Raw genomic sequence first — 959 nt, 5'->3', positions numbered from 1 at the left:
GATGTTTAAAGAGAATTAGATAAAGAAGAGGAAACTGGAGGGAAGAAGAGTGAAATTCACAGAAAATGGGAAAGATGTCTTCTGGGACTTGGAGCGCCGCTTTGCGTCAGGTGAGACTGCAGATAGGGGGCGCTCTGTCCGCAGCCCAGCGCCTCACGCACGGGCTCGGCCGGGGACGTGATTGGAAACATGTTACACAATCAAATCTCCAACGGGGAAATGAGTGATTTTGGCATTTGTGGGCTCCACGTGGTGTGTTTCACCCACCTGCTGACCAGAGATGTAGATGTAGGCATGAGACGTGCTGAGCCTGCACATAACGAGCCGAGGTTCATATATAACCTATCCCAAATGAGAAACCCCAATATAATAGGAGTGAGCTGTTTAAAATGACTGGAGGCTTTCCTGAGGCTGATGCACTGTGTCTATACAGCATCATGCTTTAATTGTGTTCTACTGGGAACCAGTGGGAACGTAGTTAGAAACAATGCTGGGCACACAATCACAAATCCACACACTGATTGTGTTATGTGTTCACCGAGAGTCTGTGATTGCAAAGCATGACTGGTGTGTCTGAGTGGCAGCTGCAGAGGACGTAAAGACATCATTTTAAGAAGCATATTTTGTCTGCCAAAACACGGTGATGCATAAGTCCTAAAAAAAACAAACCTAAATCATTTTTCTGCTGCTAGAATCGAATGATGAATATTGATGGATGCAGCTTGATATTGATTGATTGCATGTATTCGTGCAGGGCTGACTTCCCTATCAGTTATAATGATCGTTAGCCTTGACACCTGAAATGTCCACTGCTGTTCATACCCAGTACCAAACATACATATGCTATATTCTCTGCATCTGCAGGATAGTATGTGGAACTGAAATCTCTGTCCAGATCCCTCTGCAGCTAACACCTAGAACTATTTTAAACCAGTTTTTTGCACCTCTCTTGCTTGTGC

This window comes from Anabas testudineus, chromosome 9 (assembly GCF_900324465.2).
Source record: "Anabas testudineus chromosome 9, fAnaTes1.2, whole genome shotgun sequence".
NCBI classification, from domain to species: Eukaryota; Metazoa; Chordata; class Actinopteri; order Anabantiformes; family Anabantidae; genus Anabas; species Anabas testudineus.
The sequence above is the reverse complement of the archived record's forward strand: the minus strand, read 5'-3'. Positions refer to the sequence as shown.